Source organism: Marmota monax, unplaced genomic scaffold (assembly GCF_021218885.2).
Source record: "Marmota monax isolate L192 unplaced genomic scaffold, Marmota_monax_Labrador192_F-V1.1 WCK01_AAM20220418_F8-fsc00003, whole genome shotgun sequence".
Lineage (NCBI taxonomy): Eukaryota > Metazoa > Chordata > Mammalia > Rodentia > Sciuridae > Marmota > Marmota monax.
Genome location: NW_026694084.1, coordinates 22,532,418 through 22,558,253, shown reverse-complemented (window position 1 = coordinate 22,558,253; position 25,836 = coordinate 22,532,418). Strand labels below are relative to the sequence as shown.

The 25,836-nt window shown below is 38.5% G+C and overlaps 1 long non-coding RNA gene across 1 annotated transcript; it reads left to right on the top strand.

The window, feature by feature from the left end:
* The first annotated feature begins 3,468 nt into the window (after nucleotides 1-3,468).
* LOC131424952 (uncharacterized) lies at nucleotides 3,469-16,039 on the top strand. The gene is made up of 3 exons (XR_009228654.1): nucleotides 3,469-3,595; nucleotides 4,674-4,830; nucleotides 15,899-16,039. It is a non-coding gene; the product is annotated as an uncharacterized LOC131424952 (long non-coding RNA).
* Nucleotides 16,040-25,836: the final 9,797 nt, after the last annotated feature.

The following is a 25,836-nucleotide window of genomic DNA, read 5'->3' as shown; positions in this document are numbered from 1 at the left end:
CCAGCCCTTTCAGAGCATCACTGGGGATCAGGACCTGTTCTAGATGCTAGATCTCTGCGGTGATTACAGAGACAAAGTCTTTGCCAACATTCTAGAGTTCAGAGGCAAGCAGCAAAGAAATAAATGAATCTGTAATGGCACATGGAATCCCATGCTGTGAAGATGAGTGGAAGGTGGTAGGCGAAGAGAACACAGCAGTGAGGGTCTGCTATTTTACTTTTTCATGAGTTTGGTTTTATTTAGTTGTTTATCTATGTATTTTATTGGTGCATTATAATTATACATCACAGTGGGATTCATTATTGTGTATTCATACATGCACACAATTTGACCAGTCTCATTCCCCAGTAACTTCCCTTTCCCTGCCCTCCTTCCTACCCCTGATCTGCTTGCTCCACTTTACTGATCTCCCTATTATTATTATTATTATTATTATTATTATTATTTTAATTAGTTCACTATAATATTATTATTTTAATTAGTGCATGATATACCACCATGGTATATCCAGACATGGAATAATTTGGTAGATTTTATTCCCCAGTACTTCCCTAACCCTCTTCTAATCCCTCCCTCACCCCCGTTTCTTCTACTCTATTGATGGGGCTCTACTATTTTATAAAGCCAATCAAGAACGTTCTCTTTGAAGAGCAGACACCTAAAGAGCATGAGAGAAAGGAAAGCATATATCCGAGGGAAAAGAGTTTCAGACAGACAAAACGATATAAGATGTGATTGGTGGGTCTATAAACTGGAAAGTAAGAAACTTGGATAATGTCACAAAACTCATCATGAAGCCCGAATACAAACTCGGCTGATTCCAAATGCTACACTCCCTATCTCTCCAGAGGATAGTTATCTGGAAAGCTAACATCTAAACATGCTCAATGGCAAGGCCTGTGGCCTCTGTGCACTCGATGGCAAAGGGACTTAACCCTGGGATGGGACTTTTGTTGGAACTGACCAGCTGTGGTTGTGCATTTGTGAATATGATGAGTCCATCACTTCCTATGGAAATCACTGTTCTATAACTTCGATGCTGCTCAGAGGGATGAGAACTGTTGTCTTTGGCGACAGCATTTTTTCAACTTCCATTCATTGTGCTCCAAGCACTGAGCTACATAAATCATCCACATTTCGTTCTTTTGAAACTCATTTTTATTTTTGTCGCTGGCATGGAACTTACAGGTATGGGAACTTCACAGGGCAGCAATCTTACCATCTTCTCATGTTTCAGTCCTCCTGGGGTCATGCTTGGATGGCAGTAGATACATAGCAAAGATCTGTTCAATGAAGAAAGCAGAAGCGAAGGAACAAAGTCATTCTGCAAATTGAACAGCTACTATGTGACAAAACTGGAGTTCGAATCCAGTCTGTGTCACTCCAATGTTTTTAACTCCTGTGCTGCATTGTGAGCAAAACCCGAGCGTATGAAAACAGTGGAGAGGAAGTCACCTGCCCACTCTATCCCTGCAGCAAAAATCAAGGGTCTCCTCTTCATGTGTGGCCTTGTCCTGGGCTTTCTGGAGCTTAACAGATTATCACTATGCCAGTTCTCTGTCCTCTATGAGGACATACTGGGGTTGTCAATTATACCTCAATAAAGCTGAAAGTAAAATAAAATAATCAGGCTGGCAGGACTAACTCTCATGGAAAATTCAGCCTGCAAGACAATAAATCAAGCAGGGTGGTATCACATTTCATACTGTCTAATCTAGGGCCTGCTATCTTTGGAACAGCAAATAAAAAACCGGCATGATAGTTCCCTGTTAGAAACTGAAAATTGTATCAGTCTAAGAATGACCCTCATGCTAGTTTTAATTAGTTTTGCTTAATCCAAATGGCCAATGTTCCATTTTTTAAACACCTGCTGTCCAAACAAATAATCCTTTGACTATGTGGAGACGTCTCATTTCTTTCCCTCTTTGCTCCCTTGGCCTCTCCTCCTCTCTATTCCTCTATTCCCACTCTCCATTCATTTCCTTTTCCTCCCGCTTCTGTTCATTTTCTTTCCTTTTCATTCCTTTCCCCATCCCTCTTTCTCTCTTACTTTTTAAAAAATCCCCAAGTATGTTGTTATAACCTTTCATGTTTTCTGTGGCTTTTGTAAACCCAACTGTACCCACTTTACACATGAGAAAACGAAGGCACTGGAGACATTACATAATTTGCATTTGTGAAGATGAAAGAAACCCACAGTTCCTAACTTCAAGCATTTTGTGCTTATGAGTTTTCCACAGGTCCCAAAGCAAAAGCTCAGGTTTAACTGTGGGTACTGATTTACAGTGTAAAATGAGTAATCCTACATTCACTCAAGTCAAGGTGAAAGAAAAATAAAGGCTTGCTGGGAAGTCCTTACTGACTTAGTATTTTAACTTAGGTAGTTTGCTTCACTTTTCATAAGTTAGGGAAATAAAAATGATTCTCATACACCAGGGCTTAAAAGGCCCTTTCATAATGATTGAATCATATTTAGAAAAAAATATCTTGTGGGATCAGATGGTGTGGGTCTCATGGTGGTGGTTCAAGACACCAAGACACACAGTGCCTGTCTTTAGGAAGCACTTCCTGTCTACCCTTGAGCAGAGCAGATTAGGTTGGTGCTGTGTTTTTGCCAGTAGGTGGTACTAGCAATTTGTATAGTGTTTGTGAACCTATCCATATAGGGAAGAAAAGGCATGCTTGGGTTATTTTGGGCAGAAATAAGCTCTTGAGACTCCGTTGTCAACCAAAAACCTTTAGCTGGAAGCATGTCCTTGGGTCCTATGGCCTGCCCACTAGAACTCAATCTCTAGGTGGTTACAATGTAATAGTTGAAGGGCTTTGGCCTTAGAAAAGATGCAAAAAAGAGGAGCTCATGTCACCGTCATCTCCCTCCAAGTAATTAGGTTACCAATGACTTCTAACCATATATGATAGTTGGCACAAATTCATTTTCTGAAGGACATGCTGTTAAATCAGTTGATTCGTTTTTCCAGAAGATGTTCTAATAATGAAGCTGTGTTTGGGAGAAGAGTGGCAAAACAGGCTCACCACTTCAAATGTTGATCTTGTCCTGGTTCTAACAAAGACTGACCTTCTATACCCTTGGTTCTTGTTGGAGACAATGTCCTTATACAGTTTAGGGAGGTTAAAAAACAAACAAACAAAAAAAAAACTGTTACATGGCTGGGATACTGAAAGTGGACCATTTCAGGTGCAGAGTAGTTACTTTCCAAATGTGTTTTAATATGAAGCATCTGGGTTGTCAAAAACAGTGTTAATTTATAAGAAGGTGGTTGCGACACCAACTCCAATTAACGTGAATGGTCCCATTATCGCAAAGGGGAGTTAGCGTCATCACCACCGCAGGCTTTCCTCAGCTGCCACCCTCTTCATAAAATAAAATAAGAAACGAAACCCAGTCATAGTGAGCCTCACTGTTGCCTCGTCTGAAGGCAGGGTTGGGCAGAATGGGGGAATTCTGAGACCAGGACCTGGCTTTTGCAGTTTGAAGAGCTGAGCTGGAAAAAAAAAAAAAAAAAAAACCTTGGCCATGAAGACTGTCACTCAAAGTCTCCTTCAATGACTGGGCATAAAACCCCAGGAGAAATAGGTATGCAGAGAGCTGCTGGAGTTTTCATTAGTTACTCTCTAAGCCTTGGCATTAGTTCAGCTATATTATGTCTTTTTCTTCTTCATGCCTTAATAGAGCTAAGGATTATTTGCTCAGTGATTGTAAAATTTTCAATCTTGGTCCAGATTAGGATAATACTTCTCTTCTGGTTTTCTTCTGCTGGTGGGTGGGTGGGCAGAGGCATCCTTATTTGCCTATCCGGCAGCACTATTGTGAGTTTTATTTATTGACTGGAAACTTGGCAAGGCTGATATTTTTTCTTGGTAACAAGACACTACCCTCAATTTTTACTTACAAGGCTCCACGGCAACCAGGTGGAACATACATCATTAGCTTACTGAATAATGAATATATTTTAAATCATGACTTAAAGCTGTTCCTTTACAGTATATTAAACCAGAGAGCCATTTAATGAAAACCCAGCTTTTTGCAGTAGAATTAACTAAATCAAAATGAGACTTGTTTTGGTCAACTTTATTGAAACGCATTCAACTTTCCAAGAACTAAAAAATCAGCTTCCTGTCTTGACTGCTTGGAATGACTTACTGTCATCTGTTTCAAACATTAAAGGATGTGATTTAATATCAGCAATAAGGCCCCCCCTTCCTCATTTGGCAGGTGTTAATTATTTAAACACTATTCATTTTAATTTGTTTTCAATCACTCTTTTGAGTGATTTGCTTTATGAGTTTCATTATATGCATTTCTTGCAAGTAAAAAAACAAAACAAAACAAAAATCAGAAGCAAGTCGGGATGAAGCAGCAAGAGATCTATTGATAGGTGGGGCGAGGCAAGGCTGTATTTCACGTATTATGATCTTCATGATCTCTGCTGATGGAATATAATATACAATACATCATTTTTATCTTCTTTATAATAAAAAGTTGCTCTCGGCACAAAGCCTCAGGTTCCTGCATGCTAATGATCCTTTGCATTTCCTGATCTGTCAATTACGAATGAGCCACAGACATTCAGAATAATTGAAAAATAGAGGAGGGACATTTCTTCTTCCTGCATCATCCTCTTTGTCAATTCTTGCTGCTTTATTCCCTCCAGCTAAACTGGCTCCTGTTATAAACAGCCCTGGGCTTCCATTTCCCTCCCTTGATGGCTGTCGGGGCTCTGCTGACATGGTGTGGACCTGAGTGTGTGCAGATGGAAAAATCGGCGTCGCACTGGGCAGAGAAGCTGGTGTTACTGGAGGACGGCTAGTGTAAGTGCCGGGTAGAAAACCTTTTCGAGAAGTCTAACGTCTAAATTTGAAAAGCAGAGGGGCAAGGAGAAGGAGAAAGAGCTTTCAGGGCCCCTCTGGGAGCCGAGAAATCGACAACCTCAGTTTTGTTTTGTTTTGTTTTGTTTCAGTTGTACACAGCGAAGTAATTTCATCCCAGTGTGAAATGGAAAAGGTGGGTGTTTGTTTAGATTGAGGCCATTCAGTAATGATTTTAACACTCACTGGAATCTCTTAGCCAAAGTATTCCAGGGACAGAGTCTATAATGAATTCTTATTCTCCCAATTAAAGTTTCAGTCCCAATGAAAATGTTACCTGATAGCCCCTTCCTCTGTTTTCAGGTTTTCGGTCTTTGCTCTGTTTTTACCTTCACGATTGGTGGCCTAGTACATCATTTTCCCAGTGAAACAAATTCTTCCTTTGGCAGCCGGCTACAAAGCCAAGTAGGTTGGCCCTCTGGCTTAGAATCAGGTTCATCAGATTCATTCACACTTTAGATTTGAAGACCAGAAGAAACAGTTGGATTTTTGGATAGAATAACTTCATTTCCTCGACTGAGTGGAATAGGGAGTCATTAATAGTCTTCATAAATAAAATGTTAATAAACAAAGGGCCCTAAATGTTTCCAGCATGACTCAGTTGTCAGTTTACTGCTCTTGAGTTAGCTGTTTCCAAGTCCTCTGAGATCACTTTCATTTTAGTGATGGAGGGATGGCCCGCGTGGTGGATGTGGTGGCAGAGGTGTGTAATGTGAAATGCACTTCCTAATGAAAAGCACAATAACCTGGCTTGTCATTCTTTCCCTTGTGTAGATGAGCCAGTGAATACCATGGGTGACTTTGTTAGAAATCAGCACAAGATTTGGCAGGAGTGTGGGGTTCACAAAGATGAGGAAGAGGACAAGAACTGAGGCCTTTGGAAATATTTCAACTTTCCTTCTTCTGTCCATTCATTTATTCAACAAATGTTAACTGAAGGCACACTCTGCACTAGAAGGGACAAGACTTGTTGGAATGAGACAGCTCACAATCTGGTGGATGAGATAAACCTGTGAATAAATAATTAATATGAATGTACTGCATGAGTCATAAATGGAATTTTCCAAAAGCTTTTCTTTTTTCATAGAAAAGAGACCAGCTAACCCTTTTGAGAGTTTAGGAAGACTTCCCAGAGGAGATGCTATTTGAGTTAGGTATTGAAATAACAAGGAGGTGTTCATGGTGTAGCTCTGGAAATGGGTTGGAGAGACTGAGGCCAAAGGTTATTCTAGGCATAGAGAAGCTTGGGATAGCACTGGTGAAAATGGGAAAATGGCACAGAGTGCTCAGGGGTTGGAGCAGAACCAAGATGTCCCCAGATGGTGCAAGGTCATGTAAAATTTTATTTTATTTTTTCCCCAAAGCATGTGTGATCCTCTAGAAGAATGGATACAGATAAGAGATTGCTTGGGAATTGAGTACTGCAAGATAACTCTGATGATTGAAGGGAGCATATATTCAACAGGGGGAAGATGGGAGTAACTTAAAATAAACCACAGGAGGACATGGCAGGGTTTAATCTAAGGCAGTGGCAGTAAGTATTATGTCTAAAACTGGGATGTTCCAAGATTTTATCCTACTTGCAACTAACAAGTCAGTTTGCCCTGGTTTTATATATAAATACTGACAGATGACATAAGTACCCTAGGCTAGAGACAAAGACGGTTTATTACTCACCGCAAAAACAACAGCCAGACACATGACTCGCACATATTCCCTGAGCTCAGTTCCCACAGGATGGCTTGATGAGGGTTGGGTGTTATTTGCATGTCAATAAGGTACACCAGAGGAGAGCACCCCAAACAGGCTGTTTCCACCCACCTCCGAGAGAGAGAGAGAGAGAGAGAGAGAGAGAGAGAGAGAGAGAGAGAGAGAGAGAGAGAGAGATTACTCATTACCCTACTCTAGGTTTATTCTCAGGGACATAAATCATTATCTCTGGGGAGATGCATCTGAGAGGGATGTACTATCTTTATCTGCCATGTGAATATGTCCTTTGCTCAGAAGGCCCACTGTATAGGAACACACACAAAAAAATCCTCAGTCACTCCACCCATGATTGAAATTTATGAAGCATATTTGGGGCCTGCGAGCGTGTAAGCAGGTTAGATGAGAATGAGGGAAATGAAGAAGGGGGAGGCTCGGTATGACTGCAGCTTCTAATTGGATAGTCTGGGGTTAGGAGGTAGATAATAAAAGGGAGGATCTTTTTATTGTTTTATTATTATTTTTTATGGTGGTAGTAGGAAGTATTTATGGACCTTTTTTGGGGTGCCATCTGCTACTACACAAATAGTGGGAAAGTAGAGGCAAAAAGAGTCAAAGTTCCACATGTCATGCAGACTCAGATTTTTTTATAGGGTGGCAGTGGGGTCTTAGTAGTTAGGAAGAATTAAGGATTAGGTATTCACTTAACTCTTCTTTTGGAAATTGGGCTTTAGAGGAAACTTAAACTTGCCTAAAATAGCACTCCCAAAGCAATTTTCCATCTTCTGGGTCTTCACAATTGCCTCGGCTCTCAGTCCCACAAAGCAGATACCTGACAGGCTCTGGGTACGTGAGAGATAAAATGATATTGAGTAGACAACATCCGATCCAGTAAGGGGTTCTTATGGGCTGCTGTATTTTATGTAGTTGCAGGGGTTGGGAATCCAGGGATGCATTTTTCATTCTAAGCAGTGGATATAGCAGTTGTGGTGAAAAGAGTCCTGGGTCAGGAGTTAGAAGGTCAGGATGGCAGTTTTGGCTGCGTTGTTGACCAGCCATGGAGGCCTGAGATCTGGCGAGACTCCCCCAGCCCTTTCTTCATCTTTAACGTTGGTGTGTGTTGGGTGGAGGGAGGAAGATTGGCTCCTCTGCAAGTGTTTTGATGATCAAGTGACAAGCATTTCTAGAGTGTGAAGAGCTTGCACTTGTAAATTATTATTACTGAGCCATTGCATTTGAGTCTGAATTCCATAAATATTCAGCAAAGGTGTTCAATATATTTTGGGTATTTGAAGTAAAAGGTGTTAATGCTAATTTCTCCCCCTCCTGTCTCTATGTGAAAGAAACTATTGTCCTTGCCTTCTCTGAGGCTCTCGAAATGGGTAAATCCAGGCATCTTTGTGTGAAGGGAGAGTATAATTCCTTGTCTGTGCCTCCTCTATAATGTATAGAAATTTCTTGAATTCTTATATCTAAAGCAATGTACAGCAAATAGAAAATAGCATTGTAAATAAATAAGAGTTTCTTATCATCCACCCACCCACTGGGTTAAACATGAGAGCTTTTGGTGGAAAAATCTCTCTCTCTCTCTCTGTTTTTTTCCTGGTTAAGATTTACTTTTAAGGAGAAGCTTTCTTTTTCTTTGGCATCTCTGGTATTTAAAATAGAATTTTATTACCCAGAGTATCAAATGACTGTATATTATCCAATGTGCAAAAGGTACTCTATTTGGATTGTTATTAAAATGTCAATTATGATTGCATCACTTTAAAAGTTGGATATTTAATCTGAGAAAATAAACCAAATATATACCCTCCTCCTGTGTTACAGGGACTTGGGTTCTAACTTTCTTTCTGATATATAACTACTGACTGCTATTTACACGAGACTGTGCTTGATTCTAATGTAATAAATCACACCCTTGTTACAACTTGTCTTCAAAAGTTCACATGCTTTTCCTCTTTAGTCAGTTTAAAACATTACAAGCCACTCTTTATACCCTTTATCTTTAATTATTGCTCTTTAATAGACTAATTGCATAGGCCAACATTGGGTGAGTTTATAATTTTGGTACCGCTTGACCTTCTGAATCTGCACATTTTATTTCAGGCCTGAGAACCAAGTGAAAGGTGGAAGGATAAAGGAAAATATAATGTGGCTTCTCAGGTACAAGAGATGATAGCTAGCTGGGTTTGGTGGCTCACACCTGTAATCAATCCCAGAAGCTCAGAAAGCTGAGGCAGGAGGATGGCAAGTTCAAAGATAGCCTTTGCACTAAGTGAGGCCCTAAGTAACTTGGTGAGACCTGTCTCAAAATAAAAAATAAAAAGACTAGGGATGTGGCTCAGAGGTTAATGCCTCTGGGTTCAATCCCAGGTACCAAAAAAAAAAAAGAAAAAAAAAAGATGATGATTAAGACTGCTCCATTCTGGTGTTCTAAGAGACCAAGAAGAGAATGGGGTGGATGAGAAGAGAAAACATGTTTCTCAGAGAGGAAAAGAGACACATAACTATGTAACATTAATGTTGCAAGGAATCAACAAATATATGAGATATATATCTCACATATTTGTGTATTTTTTTTTTTTTTGGTACTGGTGATTTAACCCAGGTGCATTTAATCACTGAACCACACCCCCTACATCCCCATCCCTTTTTATTTTTTATTTTGAGACAGAGTCTTGCCAAGTTGCTAAGGCTGCCCTTGAACTTGCAATCCTCCTGCCTCAGTTTCCCAGGTCGATGGGATTACAGGCGTGTGCCATGGCACCCAGTTGCTAAAGTGATCCTTTAACCTTGAGTGACAAAGATATCAATCGATCAGACTCATGCAGCCATCTTATTTATCAAGGGGAAAGTCAGACAAGAACCCTGTTCCGGGTTGGATCTTGACCATCTCCTCTATCTAACAGGGTTGCACTCTTCCTACCTGAGGCTGCCAAAAGAGCTCCAGAGAGGGGAGACCCTAGCAGCAGGAAAAATGTCGACTTTAGAAGGAGGTGTTAATGGAATTTAGTTCAGATTTCATTTCCTGGAAAAGAGATCAGTCAATGTTATGAACTACTAAATGTGACTAGATTGCTTAAGAACTGGTGAAGATTTACAAACTCCTTGGGTTATTTCCTTTGAATTGCAGTTGACTTTTATGCATTTCTAGGCATACTGGTTAGAATAATGGGTGGAACTGGTGATTTTAAATTTTTCTGTTTCACACCTGTTAGAAGTTTATAAATTGCAGTTCTTTTCTTTTCAAAACAAAGTATTTTCCAAATAATTTAGATAGTGTTCTGTCTTGGATATTACAAACAAATTCTTTGTACTTGGGATGTAAAATAGCAACTTGTCTAGTTGCTGGAGTTATGACTATAATCACGTGAGTTCAAAATACCTGGAATCCTCATCAATTCTTGGGAAACACTGCCACCATTGTCCACTAGTGGTGTGAGCTAATTGTAGAGTTACTGTGCAATAACCTTTAATTTGGATCCTAATAAAATCATAACTCCATTGGAAAGTTTGGTGCTTAGTCATTAGATTCTTGCTTATGCTCAGTAATTTCTGCATTAAAAGAAAGGTATACAAAAATAGAAAGAAGAAAATGTATCTACTTACACTTAAGGGCTATGGTTACAATATTTCTTAAATAGGATTATGCAGTGTGTGTGTGTGTGTGTGTGTGTGTGTGTGTCTACTCTGGAGTGCCTGGATATATATTTTGTAAAGAATAAATACACCTTGGAGGTCTGGAACCCATAGCGTGGTGGTGAGGATGTGCACAGGGAAGGTATTTGGTTCTAATGAGGACAGCCCCTGGCCCCCATTTCAACATAATAGGTGGCAAACAATGCAGTTGAGAGTCCTCACATGGCTAGTGCCATAGCCTATCTTTTTCAATGTTACTGGACTGATCAATTATTAAGACATCGTCTCAAGTTTTTAAAACAAGACAGCCTACTAACAAGCAGAACTGGGTATTTTAGAAAATCTTCACAGGGAAGGAAGATAGATTAAAACTGTTTATAATATTGTTTTGAAAAATGTTTTCACTTATTACTAATCTTTTAATTCTAGAAGGTGGCAATGATTTCAAAGATGGACAAATCTCACTTCCTTGATCAAGCTGTCCCAGACCCCTTGCTGGGCTCTCTCCTGCCTCTGATGTCAGATGGGCTCTGATGGTGGCATCTATTGTTTGTGTTATTCACTCGCCAATGAACCTCATGTGGTTTCGATCTGATTTTTTGTCTTTGTGGATAAGCTCACAGTCTCCTTGTGGGGAAGGCACACTCTTATGTGTCTTGTTTTTTCTTAGCATCGTGACTTACATATGTCTCAAAAATATGTCTGTTGATTTGATTTGCTATAGAATAACTTCAGCAGAGTTAAAGAAGTAATTTTGCTCCTTTCCACAGCAGTAAACCGCCATGAGTTTGTTACTGTAAGGTTGCCTAAGGCCAGGTTTTCAGACTAAAAGTGAGCGTTGGTCATCCATCAAGGAAACAGAATTGTTTAGCACAATAAACTTTTTAGTGTACATTTGGCCTAAAGGAATTTTTTTTTTCTATCTGTATGTCCCAGATTCTTCAAATAACGACATATTCCTTGTGTTTATGTTCCTGGTTATCAGAGAAATCTAAGTCTAATCTAAAAAGGCAGAAAATGCACTCTAAATGTGGTCTAATGATGAGTAAAATGCAAGGCTAATTTTGAGAGTGTCTCTTAGAAAAATGTCAATAAACATTCCAACATGAGACCCGGGCTCTGGACTTAGATCTTGGGGCAGAGGCTTGCACTCAGCTCTGCAAATGATTAAGATTACAGGTTGCTGGAAGCTTCCACCTCCTGTGTGCAGAAACGTTTCTGCTTGCAAGGTCTGCTCCAGGGAGGGGATGAGGCACTGCCATCAGCCTGACTCCTGACCCTGGGAAACTTCAAGAGTTCTTAATCAGTTGATTTCATGTTTTTAGGTTAATTCCATTTCCTATTCCGAAGACTGAAAGAAAAACATCGGTGCTCAAGAATGAAAGAAAGAAAGAAAAAAAAAACACCTTAAGATTCTTGCTTTTATCTTAGAGAATGTGATTATTAATGGCTGTTTTAGAAGCACTTTTAAATTTGAAGGCGTTTCTCCCCTCCTGTTTTAATGCAGGAATCCTGAAGCTGCAACTGGTCTTCCAGCTCCTTTCTCCCAGATCCTTTGCTCTTACTCTTTCAGACCCTCAGGCAAGTCTTTCATCCTCTTCTGCATGCCACAGAATAGAGCCCTGTAGCTTTTCCCTGTGTGTCGGAGGAAGGGGTCCAGACTTCTTTAACGCAGCGGCACCCATCGGCCAATCCATCTCACTCCTTCCTGTAACCATCAGCCATCCCCCCAAATCCCTTGGCACCCCTTTCCTTGAAACCAAGGCCCAAGGAGGTCCGACAGCCTCTCTTGCTGTGCCAAGCATCACTCAGCTTCAGCTGAAGTAATGTTTACATATATGATCTTTCCATGCCATTTAAAATATGTAATGGATACTGTGAAAACAATAGGCATATTCAAACTCCAATGCTGTGCACAAATGAGAGAAATATTCCAATACTCATATCAGAGCCTAATAGGTATAATTTTGCTCATGATCGAGTAATGTGCAGCAGCTTTCCCCAGACTGCTGGGTGGAACAAAGAAGTGGTTGTCAACCTTTTCAGAATCAGATGTTAATGATATTTCGTGTCTTTGTTGAGTCTGTGGAAAGCGGCTACTGCACCTAGAAGGGAAATGACTTCCATACCAACCGCCTTCAGCCAAAGTCATTCGGACTGGGAAAGCTGGACGGAGTCCATATTTACATTTCAGAAAGAGGTGTGAAGGAAGATTTCAAGACAGAATCCACTGAGCAGTCTCCCACTTGCCTTACCCTCCGTTCAATCTTATCAATGCTCTGAGGGGGCTTGTTATTTCCAACATACAGAAGGGGAGAATGTAACATAAACAAAGGGACGATGTGTTTTGGCAAAGGAGGGAAGTGTTTTCTGTGTTTTTGGAAACCTCTGAAATCCCAAAGTCGCACATCTTCCAGGGCTTGGAGGAGGGTTTATTCAAGTCTCGGCAGCCCAGGGAGCCATTAACTTTGATGCATCTTTTGCAGCAGAGAACCATGCAGTCTTTTCTCAGAGCTGTTTGTCAAGATTGGCTGCAGGCCTTCTAACAGTTTGCTTTCATTTCTTCTTAACTCTCCTTTTGCATCACTACTGCTATGTTCTCATTTCAACAAAATTATTTTTCATTTGTTTTAAGGAAAGATCTTAATTCAAAGTCCAAACAAAGAGTAGGACCCTTCAGGACTGTGTTCCAGCTGCCAGGGTTTAAGGCCACTTTTGATTTTTTTGGATTGGAGATATAAATGTATATCTAATCTTAAATCTCTAGGTATTGTGCAACTAACCGTTCAGATTCTGATAGAAATAGCTCTAAGGTCAGATTCATACCTTTCCTAGGAGAACACAGCCTCACACAAATTTTAAAGTACAAAATATACCTCAAATCTCTTTTTAATACCATGCTTATATTAAAATCTCACTTTCACAAGAAGTGAGACATCCTTAAGCAAAGATCTTTCTCTAGTTGTTCAAATGAAAATCAGGGATATTTCCCCTGTCGTATGGGCCCACTTATGAGGAACATGTCGGTCCATCTCTGACACTGCGAAAATTTTCTTACATAAATTAAATCACAAGCAACATGTCTTGTCAATGTGGAACCTCTTATGTGTATGTATGTACTCATGTCACAGTTCCATGGAAGTTCCAAAACACTTTATAGATGTGATCGTGACTGTACAATGTGTTGAGCAGGACATTCTCCAGTTATGGAAAATCAACAGGACTTTGGAACAACCAATTCAATCATGTTATTTTGAAGTCTGTTTCTGATTGCTTGGGCTCAGTGCTTTGCTTGTCCAAGTATTGCTTGTGAACCAGCAGCAGTACCTGAAGGCATGCAGAAATGCAGAATCTTGGGCCCAAATAAGATCTCTGAGTCAAGTTCCAGTGCCGTTGGTCTACCAACTACACTTGAACAGGAAATTCCTAGTGGATATAAAATTAGGTGCACAGGTCAGGAGAAAATCATTTTATGTATGATTAAATAATGTAATGATATCTTCTAAGTTATAATGTGGCTTTTCAAAATCCCTCTTTGTGTTTTAGGAGTATGCTTTTGACATGCTCTGACATGTAAATTTATAAATTCCCAATGGTGACTATTAGGTGATTATTCCAACACTTTGTACATTTATAAGCAACTATCTCAATACTTTAAGGGGAATATTTAAATATCACTGGAAATCTGAAATAATAAAAAAGTCATAGGTAATATTTATATAACACTATGTGCTAGAGACACCTCTGAGCACTTTGCATTTAATAAACCATTGAAACTTTTTGACCACCTTAGGAGATGTATTATTATTATTATTATTATTATTACTATTATTATTACTATTATTTTCTCTTTACAGATGAGAAAACTGAGGCATAGAGAGATAATGACTTGCCCAAATTTACAGGACTAGAAATGAAGGAGACAGGATTATTTTGATTGCTCTTAGGTGGTGATTAAGTAATGACTTTGAGCTGATATGAGCTTTGAGAGATCTTTAATGCCCTCTGGTTTTATACATGAAGAATATGAGACTCAGAAAGCTGCAAGGTTTGCATAACATTATAGACAAATTAGCGGCAATAGGGAATGTAGCTCAGCTTCTTGTAGTTTATACATTTGGGTCTTATTACCTCCCCAGGAAACAGGCAGATGCCCTGATGTCACACTAATGATATCTCCGTTTTGTCTCATTATTTAAAAGGAAGTGGGGGTAATGCCCATAAATTGGATGCTCCTAGTGTGGTAGAATTGCTCCTTCTCTTTCTATACCGCTTTTCAACCTTGACTGGTTGTGCATTTTTGCATTAATCACCCTGATTGGTGTTATATGTTGACATGTCTGCACCACACTAATTCTTGAGAGGTGAGATCATGTTTTATTCTTTTTTATGACCCTGATAATTACCATGGAAACAGATACACGGTAAACCTTTAGGAAATCATTGTTGTGTGGACAAATGAGTACTCCTTACCACCACCTCAGGCATGTAGTTCAGATGGGAAGTGAGACCCAGGAGGACTGGGTAGGAATGGAAGGAACCAAGCCCAAGGTCAACACAGAATAGAGAACTGTGGTTTGGTGGACCATTGATGGTGCTGCTAGTGATTTGTGCATAAAGTATACAGCTCTATCTTCAGGTAGTTGCCCATTTCTTTCCCATGTCTCTTTATTTATGTATCTTTTGTCTTGGTCATAAATTTTCAAAGGCAGAAATTTCTTTCTTTTGTGTTGTGCCTGGCTTTATACTGCACACAGAAAAGAATTAGTGAATGCTTGTGGGAATAACAATGAGACTGTTAATCTGCATAGGAGAGGATTTGTAATACAGGTTGAGCATCCTTCATCTAAAAATTCAGACCTGAAATGCTGCAAAATCTGACATCTTTTGAGCACTGACATTATGCCACAACTGGAAAATTCCACACTTGGTCTCATGCCATAAGTCTCAGTCCAAACACAGGTGTACTATGGTATTGTGTACAATGCCCTTGAGGCTATGTGTATAAGCTATATATGAAATGTAATAAATTTTGTGTTTAGACTTGGGTTCCATCATCATAATCTGCCCCCAATCCCGCCCCTTTTTAAATAAAGTTTTAATTCTGAGACAGGGTCTCGCTTAGTTGCTTAGGGCCTCACTAAATTGTTGAGGCTGGCCTTGATCTTGTGATCCTCCTGTCTCAGCCTACCAAGATGCTCAGATTATAGGCATGCACCATCATGCCCAGTCTTATATCTTTTTATGTATTTATAAACAATCAAAAAAATAATCCATAATCTGAAACAATTCTGGTCTCAATCCCTGCAAGATAGAGGCTACTCAGTCTATATTACCTTTTTCTAGATAATGCTTGCTCTTTGTGAAGAATTTTACTTATGTAACCAGGTGTATTGAGTAAGTTCTAGATGAACTAACTGGTCTGTCAAGGTTACAAGGAACAGTTAAAATACATGATTCACTTTGTACTAATTTAAAAATAGATCACAAATACTTTTAATGGTTAAGCAAGTTCTTACTAGTTTCAAGAGGGTATGGTTAGAGTGTTTCCCAGTTATTTTGGGTAGTCCTCAGAGGATTGATCCATATACCCCTACTCACCCATCAGTGAGCTGCAGGTGCTGCTAGACTCTGCTTACTTTCCTCTTGCTTTTTCCCACAGCTCTGGTAGGCCAAGTTACTGGTGAAGCATCCTCACAGCTGCTGTCTGTGAACATGGGGATCCACATCCATTCTGGAAGAGCTGCCTTTGGACACTTTCACTCATAATTCCCTGGATGGCAAGGAAAGTCATTTGAAAAAGAAAAAAAGACGAATGAAAAGGTCATGCCCTGTTAGACTTACTTTTAAAAGATAAACTATTTTGAGATGTTTGTGGATGCCCATGCATTTATAAGAAATGATAAAAGATTCACCATTCATCCACTGACACCAATGCAGGGGACAGTGACCTTGTGATCACTGATTTTCCACTGTTCCACTCTAATGGGGAAGGAGTGCGAAACCTCCTTATTGTCATCTGGAGATGGAAATTTAGACTCTTTCTAAGCCATTGGTGGCATTGGTGGCATGGGTAGGACCAGTTTGGGTTTTACACACTCCCCCCATCCCCTACCCCCCAAGGTGTAAGGCCAAAGTAGGGAGATAACTCATGGGAAAGTTTTCTGTTACTTGTGTGTTTGGTATTTCAGTTGTCAGTGTCTTTGGTTTCAATTCTGGAATACAGGAGACACAAGGAAAGCCTAGGAAGCTTATCACATTCTAAAGTCCCAGCCAAGCTGCTTTCTTTTCTCTACCTTTTGCTATTTTCCTATGTTTTAAATATATAGGTAAACTGTCCATGGCTGTTATTCGTATTAGTGAGAAAATCAGGGAAAAGTATGTCTACTCCATCTTTTTTAAAAAGCAGAAGACTTTATCAAATATTAACAATACTGCAGTGACATAGAAAATTTAGCAAATTGTTCGTTCAACCCATTGATTGTTGGAAAACAGGTTTTTGGCCAATTGAAGTGAGGAAGTTGCTCTAGAACGGTTACGTCAATCAACGTGAGCAACTACTAGGCAAGGCTGAGTAGAAGAATTGGTGGTAAATTCTTCAGAAAGCAGCTGAGCTCTGATATATTTTGAACAATTCCTCTTGAGTGACCATAAAAAACTTTTAAAAATATATCATTAAGAATACTTAATATTTATAGCACCTTACAAATGTAAAACACTTTCTTAAATATGTGATGCACTATAGAATTATATTAACGTCCCAGATATCTCTTTGTGAAGAGTCACCATAGTTCATTAGTTTGACAGTTTTACTAGCAACTAATTCAGAGAAGCCATTGGTTGTTATATGGATCTTTGGGTTACGAAAGAAGAGTTTTCATAACTAACAACGCTGAGTTTCTAGGTAAACTGAATTATTGAAATTTCCTTTCAGGAACAACTAAGCAATTTGCAGTTGTTGATCTTTCATTTTCAAAGGCCACTGCTTCCCCATGTCTTATCTATAGTAATGATTTATAGTCTTGGCTTTCCATTGCAAGACCAGGCAACTCGTCATTCCTTGAATAATTCATACCAGAGGTCACAAAGCAGTGATCTGATGATGCCATTTCATGTACTAAAATGGGTATTTCATACCATGGAGTATTAAAAACTTTTTATGAAACATTTAATGCAGTGAATTTTTACATAATAATAATAATTTCTTATTCTGAAAAAAAAATCGATGATTTAGGAATGACAGATCTACATTTCCTCGGCCAAGGTTCGAGCTGAGGTCTCTGGCTGATTCCAAATAGTCTCACTTATTTATGTTATCTGTTCATTCTTAAATCAATGAATAATTGGAATTTTTTGTAGAATGCATTGAAGGTAGGTGTGTTTCTGTAGATAAAGTAATGTAAGAAAAGAATATGTAGTATGTGCTATGAGATGTCCAGAATGGTATCCAAATCTGCTTTCTCAATAAAAATGAAAAAAAAATCTATTATATTTTAGGACCAGTATATACTTACAGGACCAGATCTAGAATCGATTTATTGCCTAGTTAGTAGCTCTCATAATTATTTTAATTTTCTTATCTTTTTTAGTGCATTTAAACTTCTATTTACGTGCTTTAATGGGAAACATGAGATACGTTTTGATAGATGAGGTTACGTTAACCTCGTTACAGGAAAATTAATATCTGTTAGTCACTGTATGGTAAGCACTGGGCTAAGTTATTGTCAAAACTTATCTCACATTGTCCCCATTAATAACCCAGTTTTTACAATGGAAAGAAGGATACTAATGAAGATTAAGTAATTTGTATAAAAATTACGCTCAGAATTTCTCTTAGAAATCTGAGCTGTGTCCACACAGATCTGTCTACTTGGAAACCCATGAACTTTCCTTTCAACCTTGTTTTCTTTATTCCTCTTCATTTCCCCCTCTATTTTAATTTAATTTGCTTACATTTTTTTCCTTTCTTGGTGCTGTATACCAGTTACTCTTCCCCATGAACCATTTTTTTTTTTTTTTTTTTTTGTGCGTCAAGACTGCTTTTCTTAGAAGGCAAGTTGTACAGAAGTTGAGGATATCTTTTGACGGATCTTACATTCCTTCCTTTCTTCCATTGTCTGCCCCCCCACCCCCTCAAAGCTCCCTCTACATTTCATTCCTTAAAATCCTGTGAGTTTGAACACTCCTGTTCTTTCTGTCATCACTGCAGTGTCTCAGGAAAGAATTTCATTCCATATGCTTTCAGGCACTCAAGGAACCAAGACATGAAAACGTGGAATTTGTCATTACCCATTTGGCCTCTGCTCCATCAAATCCAGTAGCTTGCCTCCAGGAGAGATCAGTCCTGGACTCCTCAGAAGAATCCCGTCTCTCTATTATAAATTTGGTTAATTGGAAAATGCTGGGATTTCTTTTAGGTAAAAGATCCTGCTGCACTTGGATAGCAACCAAGTCAGCCATATGGGAAGGAAAATAATCTACTGACTGGAAAAATAGAAATCATGGTTCTTGTGTTCCTTCAGATGGCTTTCGTGGACTACGATGAACTGTTTCTTTGAACTTCAGTTGATAGCTTTACAATGGGAATATCCTTATCTTTATTATATGAGTTAGAATATATCAAATGTGCAAATGAGAACCAAATCCTCTTGCCAGGAGAGAGAGTTCCTTTTTTTGGACTATTCCCCTTGCCTGACCACCATGGAATGTTACTGAGACCTGGCACTCTTCACAAAATCGGCAATTTCATCTCTTCTCCTTCATGTAGTAGTTCGTTTGTGAAAATGTGTTGAGTGCTTGGAAGCCTTGGGTAAAGAATGGCCTTGCTGTGGAGACAAATTGGCCAAGAAAAGCCAATGATATTGTTTCCTGTATTTGCCCTTCTATTCCTATGGGCTTATCTTAGATCCATTATCGCACCTGAGAACAAAACACATGACTAAGGAATATGGCAGAGCCGGTGAAAGAGTCATATGGAGATGTTGGCCCAATAAAGCGTAAGAATTCTCTTTATTCATGCGTTTCTGTGACACCACTTTCTCTAGAGAATAAAATACCAGAGATGAGGTGTGTGTTATTCTCTACCCAGCACTGGGACTAGTGGAAGGAAGGACTGGCAGAATCTCTAATGTCAGACCAGGCGATGAACTGAAGTACTTAATAGGCATTATGTGTTGTCAAGAAGTCGTCTTCTCCCAAGGGGATGAAAAGAAAATAGCCTCAGTCTTTCATGAGATGTGTGGCAATGCTTGGCTGAGTTTTCTAAACAACATATTGGCTAAATTGAGGACTGTTACATGTGTAAATAAATCAAGATTAATGAGTTGGAAAAAAATGTTTATTTCTTTCTGGAGACTACGGGAATCTTATACGATTTTGGTTGTCATTCAAATGCTGAAATTGTGTAGGAGCTTCAAAAGTGGGAATATCAATGAATTCATCCAAACTGTCTTTCCAGAATGATTCAACTTTAAGAAGGGTCCAGAGTTTCACAATCCCCAACATGGCCTGTATACATCCATTCATTACTTACATGAAGGTCATGTTCTTCTTAATGCATTGTGAAATTCACTTCCCTAGAATGTAGGACATATCTGTCTAGAATGGTTTAGGTAGAGATCATGTCTAGAGAAAGAGAATTAATAGATAATTTCAGTAACTTGGTCCTTTGTGTTTCTGTGAAACCCAGAGGAAAGTACCATAGATAATGAGCAGACATAGGACACTGCGGTTTGTGACTATCTTTTGTCTACACACATCTTTAGAGAATTTCCATCATTGAATATAATACTTTTACCAGAAAATAGACAAAAAAGTTGAAAATAGACAAAAAAGAAGAAGTAGAACAGGCTCTCTGGTTTCAAAGTATACGACCAGTAAAGACCCATGAGACTTATCTGTACCCATTTCTTTATAAGCTTTCATAGCAGTTCTGAGGCTAATTATGACAGAGCAGTCTATCCTTGATACTAAATCAACCACATGACCTTTTATTCTTCATAGTTTTGCTATTTTGCTGAAGTTTAAAATTCAGCCATATTTGGACAATTGGTAGAAGAATGTAAAAAGTTTGACTAAATTTGTTGATCATGAAATACAGCAAGAAGTACAATGTTAGCTACAAAAGAAAAAAAAAAATCTGAAGACAAATGATCTTAGGTCTCTTGCACAAACAAGGGGTGATGTCCTTCTTTTGAAACCTCTGTGTGGTGCTGAGACAGACTGGTTTATAGTCCTCATTTTGTCAGATAGTCATATGTTTTACATTTCAGACAAACCTTTACTCTTTGCTGAGTCAGTAAACAATATCAATATATTTTTAACGATTTGTCAGCATTTTGAGCAAATCAGAACTTGCGCTTCTGAAATATCTGTGACATGATCGATGGATTTGTTAATGCACACAAAAAAATCACATAGCTTCTCAGTAGCCTTTAAAGAAGCCTCCCTAACATACTGCCATTGTCACCAAGCTACATTTTCTTCTTTTCAAGGGTGGGTATAGAGAGACCAGGAAGTGAAGTTTTGTACCTTGATTCAGATAGTGTTGTGAGATTACAAATACAGCAGGCATAACATCCAGGCCTGGTGGTTCTTAATACTGGCTATGTGGCTAGCTTTTGAGTGACCACTGGAAAGGTTAAGGAATAGCCACAATTTTAAACATAGCTTTATGTGATTTAATCATCTTTAAATGCCTAAAGAACAATTAAGAGACCCATCATGTCTCTTGAGGTGTTTCATGTAATAAAACATTATGACAGCCTTAGAGGAATCGGATTTTATAGTGCCTTTATACTAAACATACCACATTGGTCATCTCTAACTGATAAAACTTTAATTAGACAGGTTATTTAAATGTGAAATGGTGACCTAATGGAACTTTACACTTGAAAATAGCTAATTGGAGGAGAATTTATGAATGACAAGATCCTTGTTCTATAGACAGATGATAAACAAATCCATACCTTTAAGTTTTTAAGAAATCTTAATAAAGTGGCAACACTTTGACCTTATCTCTTTTCTTTGACAGCATTGCTTAACTTGCTTAGAGTAAATATTCTCAAATGAGTTGATAAAGTAAAGAAATTAACATGGCTGCAGTTTGAAATTGCATCAGGTGGCTAAATTAGCTCAAACATCTATGGAGTACAATATTAATATATTAAACTTGCCTTAAGAAATTTATTTTATACTCATGTGGTTGAAACAAAAATCATTGTCTTTGTACAATAGTAGCAAGATCATACAACTGTTGGAAGCATTTTGCAACTGTGTATCTCCAACTCATTTCATTGTTGGGAAAACAATTTTTATACTTACAAAAATTGGAAGTGAATTAAATGTCCCCAAATAGGTAGTTTATATTGTAACATGTCTGGCTTTCAAAGGCACATTTGGGTAGCTTATTATTATCAACATGATAAAAGCTTATATTGGGATGTTAATAAAATAATTATAGAAAATAAAATATATACTCTTCTAACAAATGTCTATTCATTTTTACCATTAATATCTATTGTTTACTACATATGTTTGTATAAGAAAGATTTGAAGCAGAGTTATAATTAAGTTAAAATATTTATACACAAGAAAATAAACTTGATGGAAATATATTTGATTGCATTTTGGGGGTGTTCTTTTTTATCTTTTATAATAAAATTATAATTAAAAAATAAAGCCTATTGCATAGAGTAACCTCATCCTCCACACCACAGGGAGAAATTTGAGTTGAGGAAATTATTGAGTAATGAGAAAGAGAAAGTAAAAAGAGGTCAGGTTGATAGAAGAATGACAAAGGTAGATGAGAAAATACATACACACAAGGACAAAAGTATCTGCAAAAAGTGGCAGATACCTGGATGGCCTTGAAATTACCTTCAGACAACTAAATTTTGGTGACTAGTTAGATGGAAAAAATTTAATTAAAAAAATAGCAATGGAAAGTTATAATGGCATCATGATGTAAAAAAAAAAATAGCAACATGGCAAATGAAGGACAAGACACTACCCGAATCCCATCTGGTTTTTTAACAAAGTCTCCCAGCATCACCTATGAACTTGGGTAAACACTGAGTGTCAGGGCAGCATGAAGGACTCGGGTCAGACCAGAAATCATCCTAAGTAACCGTGGCTGAGCAGAAGTCTATTCAGAGAATTAAAGATAGTAATTCATTTAAGCAAGTTATAAAATATGGAGTTGAAGTCATGGCCATTTGTGAATGGAACATTCATATTCTACCCTTATGGCATCCAAAAAACAGCAAGCTACCATTGAGTTGACCTTGCCTGGGTGAACAAAATAAGTGGCTGCAATAAAAAAAAATGCACATTTTGAAACATATGATGGTTTACCTGTTGTAGAGTTTCAAGCTTTAATGTAACATTTGTCTTCATATAATTAATATATAATATACATATACTTATATATGTGTATGGATACAGGGAAGTGTTTGTTGAAGTAGAAAGGGTAGTTGATTTAGGAATAAATGTAGTATTCTGAAGGGGATCATTCAGTCATCTGATAGACTTCTAATCCCTGATAATATATTATAAGATTATTTTCCTTTTACATCTCTGCACTGCCAAATTCAAGAGTAGCCTATATCACATTTATTTTTCTTTAATTGCTTAGAATTTGGATTCCATTTTCACTATTTCATTGAAGTCTTTAAAATCACTCATTACTCACAAAGAGCCATTGGTATTTTCTTTGTTTTTCTCCTTTTCTTCTATATGCACAAGCTTTAGTCTGGTTCAGCAACAATTAACTTTTTTTTTCCCGATTGGCTAAAAACAGCTAACACTTAGTGACCATTTACTGTGGACTAGATACTGCACTAAGAGCACCATTGAATGTGATTTTGAGTTCTCTGTCAGCCAATGTCAGAGCAAGGGGGTCCTCTGAGGTTGGGCTGGGCAGAGACTCTGATTCATTTCTTTCTGAAACCAATTGTAGGTGTAATCCTGTGGATGTAAAACTTTTTAAAAAGATGCTTCACTTAGGTGTTTTGGATGTATTATTTACTATCAACACACATTTGGAAATTATATGAGGAAGCAGCTTCTTTTATAACAAAGGATATGCATTTAATCATTATGAATATTTTGGTTTTCTGAAAAAATAATACTTTTTTCCAGACATATCCACTTATCTGTCCAACTGGTAATATTAGCCAAGCAATTATCTCTCTGTTGTACAGCCTGAGTTAAAAATGCTTTAAAAAATGCCATAAAGAATCCTTGCTACTCCACTGATATAAGGGAATTTATTACAAGAATTCAAAGACCATAAATATGGAATGTCCAAAATTATAACAAACAGTCCCCCGCCCTCCCTTTTTGTATTCACTTCAGAGAGTTCAGGTTTGGGCTGTAAAGGAGTGAGGGCAGAGGAGATGAAGGACATGCCACCCAAAGACACAGAGGCCTCATTTCTTATTTCAGCTCAGCATTTCGTCTTTTGCCCTTATTTGCCTCTTAGTCTAAGTATTCTATCTTTTCTTGCTTTTCTCCTTCCCATTTGCTTTTCCTCCATCTTTAGAGACTCCCATTAAAGTCAGAGCTCAGCAAGGGTGTTATGACAATAGACTGGAAAGAGAGAAGGAAGAAACACCATTTTTATTCAAACCTTCTGTATCTTTTCTCATTCTCCCTCCCAACAAGTATTGCATGTTAGCTCCGGAGGAGACACACACACACACACACACACACACTCAGCCTTATTCAGGGCTCCTGAAAATTGCTGCCAAGTGGCTGTCACCCAAGAGACTGCGGAATTCCTGGCACCAGGCAGAAGCCATGGCTGTGGCCAAGTGATTGTTGGTGAACTTACCTGTGTCGAAAGGTCAGCCTTGCGGTGCTAAGGCTGGGCACAGTACTGAAGGCAAACTGGATTGTGAATAGAGGCCCTGAGGCATGTTCTGCACTTTGCAACTGGTCTGGCAGGCTTGGCTCCTCCACCTCCTAAGTCTGCCACAGGCATGGGAAACACCTGGGCAGCAACAAAGGGCTGGTACAGCAGCTTTGCAAGGTACAGTATCAACTACCTTTGTTCTGCACAGAGCATACAGTAATGGCCACATTCTTAGCAGGTGATTTTCTAATTCCATGATCTGATGAAAAAGCCCCAAATCTTCACATGACACATTTATTTCAAAACCTCAACATGGAAATCATGTGTTATTTGACTGGATCCTGTACTGATTTGTACCTTAAATAAAAATGTTATCAACTTGAGAAAATAATAATGAATTGGAGCACGGCTTAGACACTCTTTTGTGTGTATATTCCTTTGCGTGTGTGTGTGTGTGTGTGCATATCTGTGTATGTGCACGTGTGCTAATACATTATGGGTGGGTTCATAGGTTACAACAGAACAAAGGATGATCAAAAGAACACACTGAACCAAAGTTATTTAGTCAGTTTTTCCAATGAGAAATGGATCAAAGGAAAAAAAAATGCTAATTTACAAGAGAGGTGAGAAATGGGTGAGATGGTAACTTCTTCATGAATTAAACAGAAGCCATCAAGAGGAAATGTCTTCAAGGTCCAGGGACTGACTCCTTGCCCAGATTCCTCCCTTCCTTCCTTCCCCTTTCCTCCTACGAAAGATGAGTCCATCCTCTTCCATCTATCAGCTAAGCCTAATTCCACCATCTTTCTTCTAGATCACTTACTTTCACCTCTTCAGGAACTGAGTTCTATGGCACTCCTATTGTTCTTGTAAACTCAACAAGGCTCTTCTCCTAAGTATTTAAATGAGAGTTCTTCAAAACTTTTAGGAAAGCCTCCCTTAATTCCTAGCACCTTCCAATTCTCTTTTATCGTTCACTGCCAAACCCATCTGAGTGTTGTCTATACTTGCCATCTCTTCTGGCTTTCCATTTCCTCTTCAGAACACTGAAGTGTGTTCATTACCATTGTCTGAAATTATCCTCATCAACTAGTAATTGCACTTGCTCTTACCAAGGGCATCTGTGGCTCTCACTGCATCCAGGCACTTTAAGTGTTTTGCTTACTGGATCATTCGACACCGCTGCTACTGCTATTTGTCCCATTTGAGGCATTTCTTCTCTTGGCTTTTGTGAACCACACCCTTCATGGTATCTCTTGCCTCTCTCTGTGTTCTATAGAGATAATTCAGGAGGATTCACAAAGATCTAGTGTAATTATTTCTAACCTCTTTTTCATAATCAAGGCTAATATAGTATCAATTAATAGTCACGTGATGCTAGTAAAAGTTTAATGACCAATTTTAAAGTCGTTTTATTATTATCATTAACTTTGAGAGGTGTTTGGACCTAAGAGCTCGTATTGTTTGATTCCCAAGCTTGTTATTCCCCCTCTTTTTTTTCTTTTACTTTTCTAGAAAATGCTGAATGCTTCTGCAGCACTATTGTTTCTGTCTTAAAGTTGTTTCTCATGGAACCTTGACCGTACCAGCCCAATTTCACCTTAAAGCTACCCTAACAGTGTCAGCATGAAGCATTCATGCTGTTATTAGCTAACATTAGCTAATGTTAGCTGTTATTACACACCTACTATGTGCTACACATTTCACGTTTTGAGTTACTGCAACTTCATTCTAATAAAAAACAA